This window comes from Aphis gossypii, chromosome 3 (genome assembly GCF_020184175.1).
Source record: "Aphis gossypii isolate Hap1 chromosome 3, ASM2018417v2, whole genome shotgun sequence".
NCBI lineage: Eukaryota > Metazoa > Arthropoda > Insecta > Hemiptera > Aphididae > Aphis > Aphis gossypii.
In genome coordinates this window covers 848,087-858,433 of record NC_065532.1, presented here as the reverse complement: position 1 = coordinate 858,433, position 10,347 = coordinate 848,087, and positions in this window count along the sequence as shown.

Here is a 10,347-nt window from a genome sequence, read left to right as displayed (position 1 = left end):
AATTTTATTTTTCACAATTTTAATTGGGGATACAGTTGGCTTTGGGTTTGGCATATCGCAGGTTTGTTGTTATCTGAGGTCCAAAGGTCGCCGCACTATACGGTGACCGTGACCTTGCGTAGTTATGTAATCTTGTGGTTATTACATAACGGAAAATATTTGTCGTGATATTTAGAAACTATAATAGTAGAACTAGTAAATAAATTTTACTATTGCATTTGAGGAAGTAGCTCTTCCCGTAATGTGTGGATTGAACCTTGGTAAGACGTTGACGGAGAAAAAGAGTCGTACGAAGCAAAAATGATATTTTATTTTTTCCTGTTGCAAGACAGAGGTACAATGGAACGTAATCCGAGACGAGTATCGAAATGCGTGAGCACTGTCGGACTGCTTGCGCGAGAGTGTACGCTTATTATAATAATAAAAAACATAATTTTTTTACAAACATACAATACAATGTAGTAACTCTATGATAGGATGGTTTATAAAATATGGATAATTAATGTTGATTGTTACGTCAAGTCGATAAATTATAAATTCTATAACTATTTTAAAGTGTCGTTTACATTCACCTACGAATTATAACTATTATTAAAACCTAACCATTTAACATACAATTTGTTTTTATGTTTTATTATAATACGTTCAATGAGAAAAGTGTTGGGAAAAAATGTTTTTTTTTCAATTCTTGCGTGTAAAAATTTCATAATATTATACTATTTAAACTATCTTTTAGTTGGTAAGTTAATGGATCTGTATTTAAAATTTTAGAAATAGTGAAAACTTCCGTTGACCAATTTGGTGTATAACCTTTACTAAAATTATGTTCATACTTTGATATTCTTACTTTTTCGTTGATTTTAAATTTTATTTTATTTTATGTATTAACTTGTAATGTTTTTGTTTTTATTCTAATCGGTTTGGACCGAGCTTCATGTAGTGTACATTTTATTGTTGAATGTTATGTATTATTACAAGTATATACTAATTTTGAAATTGAATTGTATCAATTCCATGAACCTGTTGAAGTGAAATGTTTGTAAAATTTATTTTTTATTGTTCTTATAACACGTTCAACCATGCCAGCCTTTATACTGCTATATGTTGAATAATGTCTAATATTGTATTTTTTCATAACATTTTGAAATTCATTATTGTAAAACTATGTACTATTATTTGTTTGTTATAATATTGGTTGATTTTTTTTTTCAATAGTTTTATTAATACTTTTGTACATTCCTTCGCTGTTTTATTTTTCAGTGCTTCCACCCACAAATATTTAGTAAATGTATCTATTATTATTAAAATGTATTTAAAACCTTTATTTTGTCTAGAATGTAGTTGCATATCTATTAAATCAGCTTGCCAAAGATCATCTTTAAACCGTGTTATCATGGTACATCTAGGAAATATTTTTCTTGCTGGTCAATGTAGCTCATCAGCTATTCTCTGTAAGGTTGACATTATACTATAATATGTAATATACTATAATAAATTGAAATAATTTCATTATTAACACCAGTATTATCAGCACTTTGTGATCATGTTAAGAGATTTAATCTAGTTACTAATTCATTTGGATCGTCATAATAAACTAATTGTGTTTGTTGTACATCTTTATATAAACCAGAACCTTTAGACTTTGGTGTCGCAGTAAAATTAAACATTTTTTCAATTGGAGGATTTATAGACATTGAACTGTTTGCTGTTGGATGAAAATTCAAATGGTTAATTTGCTATAGTTGTATCATTACGAACATTACTACGTTTAGCGTTGGAACTAGATAAATGATCATTAAATTGTGTTAAACTTAATCGAGGGATTTTAGAGTTATTCATTTTATCTATTTCTTTGTTTAATTATTTTTCCTCATTTTTCATTCGATCATACAAGGGTTTTACAACTGTAACCCATTTATGAAACCTTGAGGTTTTAGGTTTACCATCTGCTTTTAAATGAACTCGTGAAGTTTTTAAAATATCGTAATAAGATTCCATATCTTCAACAGTCGCAGTTTTTGGTTCTTTTTCACATAGTAAAGAATATAGTCCTATAGTCCATGGATAGTGTCTATTAATCAATTGTAAGTTACCATGATTAAAAGTTACAGAGTGATCACCTATTTTAAATGTATCACTAGCTTTATCATAATACATGCCATGAGATTTATCATAACGTTTTGACGTAGGTCATTTATATAAAAAATTCGAAAATAATGAGTTTAATTCATTATCATTATCATCATCACTAACGTATGGCGTTTCTAGTTTTTTTTTGATCAGTCGGCTGTGTGTTACATCGATTATTGTTTTCTGTTCGTATGTTTATTGGTTCAATTATTGGTTTAAATGCTTCACAGAAATATTTTTCGGAATCTATGATACCACGTTTCATTTCCATTATTTTTCGTTTAATATTTTTTTTTTTGATGTTATTAAATTTTCTAACAAAACTTTTTCTTGGTTCATTCTAAGTAATAAATCAATATAGGTAACTGTATAGTACAATAGTATGACTACTGTCAGCATTATGTGTTTAATTACAGTGATATACGTAATAATCAGTTATGATCGAAGCGTTCAACGTATAAGTGTAAATCAGGTAAGACTGGTAAAATATTTACCAAATTTCCTTATAAATAGTAAATAAAAGAAAAATAGGTATGGAGCGTAAAGGTAAACAGAAACGTGTTACAAAAATAAAAATAAATAGTATACTGGCGGCGAAGAAAAAAAGAAAGTCAAAGAAAAAGAATGTCGTTGAAAGATTGATTTTGATACCGGATCAGTCAGGAGGTTTGAGGAGTATTTTATAAATAAGAATTTTATTAAGTAGTGTGACATGTTTGGATGAAAGGAGGAGGCGAAGTTGTCTTAGACGATTATTAAGTACTATTCGTTTGTTATATATGTGGGCAGCCCATGTTAGTCGGCGGTCCAGATGTAGACCTAGGTAATGCACATTTTGGGCGGTTGAGAGAGGTTGGTTGTTAAGTGTGATAGAAGGGCAGTTTATGGGTCTGAGTGTGAAAGTGCATTGAATTGTGAGTTGATTTAGATTCATTTAGTTTGAATCCCCATTCTTTGTACCACGTCGAGAGAATCTCAAGGTGGATTTGGATTCTGTAACATACCTCAAGAGGGTCATGGTGGAGGGCTAGGATGGCTTTATCATCAGCGAAGTCACCAGCGATGGTAACGTTGATAGTTACAGGTTGAACAGGAGAGGCGCCACTACTACAGCTCTTTGTGGTAATCCAGCTCTAATTGATGTTATGTCAGATAAGGCTGAGTAATATCTTACTGAGAAATGTCGGTCTTCTAGATAGGACTTGTAGATTAAATAGAAGATGGGAGGAAATATTGACTTTAATTTGAAAAGGAGGCCATCGTGCCATACCTTGTCAAACGCTTGTGCTACGTCTAGGAAGGCGCCTGTGCACATTAGTTTCTTTTCAAGTGAATAGGAAATTTTGTCAACTATTCGATGAACCTGGTGTATGGTGGCATGGTTACTACGGAAACCGAATAGATTGTCTGGGAGGTTTGTGTCGATGATTGGGAGGAGCCGTTTGAGTGTGAGCTTTTCAAATGCTCTGGAGAAGAAGGGTAGAAGTATGATTGATCTAAATGAGCTGGGAGAGTAAGCTGGTTTCCCGGATTTGAGTATCATAATTATGATCGAGAATTTCCAAGCAAAGGAAAGTATGAGAGCCTGAGCATGGAGTTATAGATGTGTGTAAGTGACAAGATGGCTTTTTTTAGGGAGTTGGGATGTAATGAGGTCATACCCCGGAGTCTTACGACGCTCAGATTTATTGATTATAAACTCGACTTCGCTGGTTCTGATGTATTTTGGTGGAAAGGTCATAGGTAGTGGATTAGATAGGAAATGATTTATTTCAACTATTTTATTGTTAAGTATGATGTCAATGTGTGGTTGGACCGTTGAGTGTAAATGGTGACGAAAAGCGTTCCTTTTTTCCGATATAAGAGTTCTGACAAAATGTGGAAGATTATAGGTGGGTTTGAGTCGGTCAGGAATAGTGGAGGAGAACCATGGTGCTTGTTAAATTACGTTGTTAGGGTGTTAACAGCGTCATCTATGTCTTGACGTGATTTTATTCTAGTTTTGAGGTCAATATGGTTAATAAATTGAGTTCTGAAGGCTTCCCAGTCCATACGACCTTGGATAAGACTAGGTTTGCTTGGCTTTCTAGAGGGAGTGGCGTCTAAAGTGAGGACTGCCGAGTGATCAGAGCACAGAACATTGAGGTTGGTTAATGTGTTGTGTAGGCTATTAGGAATTTTTGTAACGAATATATATAGAATATCTGGCTTTTTTCTTAAGGATGTAGGCTGGTAGGTTGGAAAATTAGGAGCCAAGATTTTAGTTATTTTGCTGTGATAGGTTATATAAGGTGTTACCACGTGGGTTGTTGACGCGACAGGTCAGATTTTTCGCGTTTAAATCACCTCCGATTATAAATCTTTGGCCTTGTGTATTAAAGAAGTTCTGGAAGAAAGTTGGTGTTATAGAGTTACAAGGAGGACTGTAGATGGTATAGATATTGATCGGGATATGATTTAATATCAGAGTAATTCCACAGGCTTGTATATGGGCTGTTTGGTACTGAGGAAGAGGGTAGTTTAATAAAGAAGATCTTATAAAAATATCAGCACCAACAAGGGGTGTATCATCTGGATGGTTTCATTGGATAATATGGTAACCTGGTAGGCTTATTTTTGTGACATTAGTTAGGGGTGTTTCTGAGATGAGTGCAACACTCTCAATTCTACTATTTTGCAAAGTGGCTAGTAGTTCGTTTTACGGTTAATTAGGTCATTGGAGTTCCAGGTTAAGATGAGGAAGGAGTTGGATATACAATTATTAGTCCATCATTAGTATAAAGATTGTATAGAATTTTTAGAAGCAATTATGGACTGTAGTAGACCTACATTTGAATTTCAATAGTTGTATACCATTCGTTGCAATACTTGTAATCATACAACGGCCAACAATGCACCTACAAGTTTGATTCTACATTTTGAAATTCCACAGCACAGATCACAAACTTTGCAAACATTATTTTCAAAAAATCAAAATGTTTGGAATACATTAGATGACTATAAATGCAGTAATTGTAATAACGTTGGAGGTTCTGAAGATAAACATCAGATAATAAGCTTGAATTTTTTCGTAACTGTACCTATACATATAATTTAAATTGTGATTTATTATTTTTGTCTAAAACATGGCTAAACAGTGATATTAATAATGTTGAACTTGGTTTTTTAGATTATAATTTATTTAGAGTGGATAGGGTTTCTAATCTATATGTAAGAGGTGATGGAGTTTTATTGGCTACTAGAAAAAATCTAAATTGCAAATTATTAAATATTGATACTGTTCAAGGTATTGATCAAGTATTTGTTTTACAAACTTATAATAATATTAATATACTTCTAGGTTGCGTTTATTTTCCTCCAAATTCCCATATTGATTTATATACAAAGCATTGTGTGCTGATAGAAATTTTTTAGTAAAAAATTGTATTACAAATACTCTAATTATTGGTGATTTTAACACAAATGAATTATCAGTCACTGATTACACTTTTTTTAGAAATCCAATATCTACTGATCTTGTAAATTTTTATATTGATTACTTAAATCTTAAGCAGGTTAATAACATTACCAATAGTCACAACGGTATTTTAGATTTAATATTTACAAACTTTACTGTTGATTCTCTACATGCCTCTAATTTTTCGCTAATACCTCTAATTGATTTTTATCATCCACCTATAGAATTTATCTCTGTCTTTTCAATACCTAATGTTTATTCTATTTCTCCTGAAATGTTCGACTTTAATTCCTGTAATTTTAATGACATTTTTGCTTTTTTGTCTTCTATTGATATTATGGGTAGTATAACTACTTTAGATTTAGAAAATGCTTCTTTAAAATTCCATGGAATAATTAATCATTCTTTTGATATATTAGTTCCAAGAATAATATTAGATCTCAACTCAGATCATAATGTATCTTGGTCCAATTATAAGTTAAGAAAACTTATAAATCTGAAAAAATTAGCGCATAAAAAATATAAAATTTCTAATTCTTTATCTGATTATTCTATATTCTCTAATTTACGCAAGGAATGCAAACAATTATCCAAAAAACTTCATTTAAATTATATACTTAAAATTGAAAATAACATTAATATTAATATTAAATATTTTTGGAATTATATTAATTCTCTTAAATCAACTAAATCCAATATTTCAATGTCAATGTTCTTAAGACTCTTTCTTAAAGACATCTGCTCATAATGTAGAAGATATCTCTCAATTGTTTGCTAATCATTTCTCCTCTGTTATTCTCAAAACAATTTGTCTGATAATATTTTTGAATCTCTAAATTCTAATATACATGGTATAAATATTAACTCAATGACTATATCTGAGATTGAAGTTTCAGATTACTTAATTTCGATTGATGATAAAACAACTACTGGCCCTGATGATATTCCGTCGATTTTCGTAAAAAAATGCGTTTTAGTACTTGTTAAGCCTTTGCATTATTTGTTCAATCTTTCTTTATCAACCGGCATTTTTCCTAGTTTCTAGAAAAAATCTTTTATTACACCTATACATAAGTCTGGGAGTAAGAATGATATCAGAAATTATCGGCCAATCTCTAAACTATCTTCCATACCTAAATTATTTGAGGCTATTATTTCTAAAAAAACTGTCAAGTATTTTATTAAACTATATTAGTCCCACTCAGTCCACTCAGCGAAACACTCGATTTTTACCAATATATTAGTGTATCAAAATTATCTCACTAATGCTTTAGATCAAGGTTTTCAAGTCGACACCATTTATACTGATTTTGATAAAGTTGACCATATTTTACTATATTATAAATTAAAATCATTTGGTATAGATGGATGTTTTCTTAAATGGCTTTACTCGTACCTCACTAACAGAACACAAACCGTTAAAATATCATTTCACTCATCTCAAAATTTTCAGGTCACTTCAGGGGTTCCTTAAGGCTCCCATTTAGGGCCTCTACTGTTTCTAATTTTTATTGATGATTTACCACATCTTATATTAGAAAATTCTAACACAACAAATATTTTATTATTCGCTGATGATGCTAAAATCGTTTGTAAGATTAAATCTGAAGCTGATCAAATAAATCTTCAATCGATGTTAGACAAATTTGTTTTATGGTGTGAAAATTATTTATCCTTAAATATTGATAAATATTTTTAAAACAATAAAATATAATAAATAATTGTTCCTTATCCAGAGTAAATTCAATTAAAGATTTAGGAATTTATTTTGAAAGTGATCTTGGCTAAGATGTTAGGTTTCATAAATAGAAATACAAAAGAATTTAGAAATCCTAAGTGTTTAAAAACACTTTATACTTCCTTAGTTAGATCTAACCTCAGTTGTTGGCTCAGTTGTTTCTTCGCAAAATTTATCGACATTATACTCTGAACTCGATAATTTTCAAAACAAGTTTCTTAAAAATATATCTTATAAATTAAATCTTCCTTTCTCTAGAGACTCATTTATTCCACTTCAGGAATCTTTGGATCTTGATAATCTCTCTCTGCGACGAAATCTAACAGATATTATGTTTATTTTTGATATTCTCAATGGTTTTGTTCTTTGTCTTGAATTATTACAATTATAGGTTTACGAATTCCTCGTCTTTATACACGCAATCTAGATTTATTTGTTATTCGGTATTATAGGACAAATAGTGGAGCTTTTTCTTTTCTTCCCAGAGCTCTTAGATTAGCCAATACAATCTCCCACTATCTTGATTTTTTTTAATTCTACTCGTGCCAATTTTAAACTTAATACTTTATTGTTACTAAAAAAGTCTTATTTATTTAATTTTTAGTAGTCACTTTATTTTTCTAGTCGTATACATTTAATCTTAGTCTTTAAATTGTTAATTCAGTATTTAAATTTTGTATTATTAGTCATTAATATTGTTATTACAGCTTTTATGTATTCTTGGTGGTTGTCTTATAGGTTATATTATATATTTTGTAAAGTGCTACCGCCCGTTTATCATTTCAATAATAGTGGCAAATGAGTACATAGTAATTCAACTAAAAAACTAAAACTATTTATTACAACATTTGTAAATGGTCAATTTGCTCCCAACAAGATAACAGATCTAAAATTTAATGGCGTACCCACCTGTATTTTAGAAATTGCAGGAGCACATTACAAAACTCAAGCTACAATATTACATATGGGAGAAAACACGAGATCTGGCCATTATATTGCATACCTCAGATATGGAACTTCCAATTAGGTTTGCACCAATGACACAACAGTTGCAGAAAAATGATGGCCAAATAACAGCAAGGATGTATATTTAACCATTCTTAAAAGAATGTAACAATAATTTCCAATTGGAAAAATAGCAAAACTATACATAACTAAAAATTAATTATAAACATTTGCTACAATCTGACTGTTATTGGATTCAAAAAGAAACGTGTAAACCGCCAACTATTCACTTACATAATATTATGTATGAGTCGCCAGTCCCGAGCCTGGATAAAAAATGTGAGGGCGCTAACCTTATAATAATTGTTATTTTTTAACATAAGCAGAAACCTACATTTTATTTTTACTTAAATAATATTGAACTATGTATTATTATCTTCACTTCTGACCTTAATACCTTATATTATGTATGTTTGTATTCAATACTTCAAATACAAACTAGTTTTAATTGTGCTGTATTTTAGATTATCAATATTTATCATTTATTCGCTTAGGATCATAACATATTTTAATAAATTATAAAATATCAGTTCTACAGCAAAGCCTATCTTCCAGTGTTAAGTATTTAGATGGCTTTAGCCTGTATAGTAAAATGTTATTTTCCATACATAATTTAAATTGTTTAGGACATGTTATTTTGTAATTTTGTGACAAGTATATAATTATAATATACAGTGACTAAAAATAAATAATCACATTTTATTTATTCATAATACTTCATTTTTTAAATTATACGTCATTTAACTATGATTTAACTTGAATACTAAAATTGTATTGAACATATTATAATACATATAATACATTAAAGGTTTAAAAGTAAATACTTAAAAAGCCACTTATTATATATGTTTATACAAATTTATTACATTAAATTTGTTTTTTTTTACAGATTCAAAATATTTAACCAATTTAAGAGTTGAAAGTATATTATGAATCTTTCAATGGCCTTCATTCGGTTTAACAGTGCAAACATTTTTATTAGTTGATATCATTGATGTACTATAAACTATGAATCTTATAAACAATTTGTCATTACTCAATGTGCTGTGTGATACAAAATTCTTACACAATTCTGTATCTATTGAACTTAGAATTTAAGAAATGTATTAATCCACTGTTATTTTTATAAAATATAAAAAAAAAAAAATCCTTTATTTAGTGGTTTAATTTAAATTATTAATATTGTAAATAGTCCATAGTAATCTGGTCAAATTTATTTGGAATACCTCTATACTAAAGTCTACCAGTTAAGAAACTAATAACAATTTGTACTATAGTTCACTGAGTATAACATCAGCTGAGCTTGGTTACACTATAATATGCATATTTGATGATAAAATTCAGCCATTAGTAATATCTAAACAATAAACAAAATACATAATTATAAGTAAATATTAAGTAATTTAATGTGATAGCTACTTATTAAACTTACATAATGAAATCTTTAAGGAATGGCTCGTCTGCCTCGTCTTGATGTTAATATGAAATTGTTACACAAGGAATCAACACGACGTAGAATCATAATAATTTAAAACAATTACAATTAATACATGGTTAATTCATAAAAGAAATACAATTTTAAAAACCGTAATCAACCAACAATGTCAACATATGGAATGTAAACAAAACATAAAATATCACAGATATATGTAATAAAATAGATAAAGTTTATTATCAATATCTGCAGCTGTGTACAATTTATATTATATGTGAAAATATCTAATTCCGTGTACTATACAAGCTAGATATAGTATTTCTTTTTGTATATACCACGATTATAAATAATACATATAATATGTCTACAATCATGCTTTGGTATACCAGGTATATCTATGATAATATAATCTATTATGAAATATGATAACTACATGCAATGTTTTTGAAAAAATTGATTAACTATGCTTTATGCAAAATGCGTTCTACCTAATTGAAAAATAAAATATTTGTTTCAAAATAGAATATATGACAATATTTAAATATAATATATCCTTGACTGACAAATCATTTTCGTTCAGAA